Raw genomic sequence first — 940 nt, forward strand, 5'->3', positions numbered from 1 at the left:
GGCTGGATTCATAAAGGAAATTTGCGATATATATATGCATTTTTTTTTAAATATTTTTGTCTATTTTATTACTTAGAAAAGTAATAACTCTGTCATGCACTATTATGATGATGAGATGTCACAACAACAACTGTGTATGACAAGTTACACAGCAAAGTAAAAAACAAATACTTGGCAGGCAATACTAAGAAGGGATCTTTAGCTTTGCTGTGCAAATGGACACAAAAAAGGTAACCTTATGAAGCTCTTTTACCTTCAAGGCTTTGTTGACCTCTTTGAAGTCCTCCATCTTGAGTTTGGATCTGAAAGCAGCATTTTAGTTCAAGAAATCTAACGTGTGATATCAAGTCATATTTATTCATATAGCACTTTATACAATACAGTTTCAAAGCAGTATTAAAACTGCAAAGGTCTTCAGTTATGAAATGAACATTTTCAGCTGTGTAGAAGCTCTAAAATGACAATAGCATTATTACTCAGCTGAAGTCAATTCAGTGTGGATTCAGTTCAAAAAGACTGTCAGTGTTGCAGAGTTCAACAATTACGATACAAAGCAGCTCTACAGAAGACAACTGTCATTATCCAGAAATATCAGAAAAATGAGAGTGGAGTTGTCTTACTGGCTGAGATGAAGGCCCATCTCCTGTAGAGCCTGTTCCTGCTCCTCACACAGCTGCTGGAGCTGTTTCTTCTCCTGTCGAAGATCAAGCAGCTCCTGTGGAAACAAAGGTAGATCAAAGCAGTCATTTATTAACACTGTAATACAAAAACTTCATTCTTTCTTTGATTTTACATAATTTAAAGTCTTGTTTTGACTGTACTGGTTAGTTTTCTGGCTGAAGCAGCAGTATATCTGACCGTCTGCAGGCCCTGCAGCTGCTGCAGTTGTGTGCGCAGCTCTGCGCTGTTGTCCTGTTCTCTGTGTAGCTCCCTCTGTAGG

Source organism: Sinocyclocheilus grahami, unplaced genomic scaffold (assembly GCF_001515645.1).
Source record: "Sinocyclocheilus grahami isolate Dianchi unplaced genomic scaffold, SAMN03320097.WGS_v1.1 scaffold4104.1, whole genome shotgun sequence".
Taxonomy (NCBI): Eukaryota; Metazoa; Chordata; class Actinopteri; order Cypriniformes; family Cyprinidae; genus Sinocyclocheilus; species Sinocyclocheilus grahami.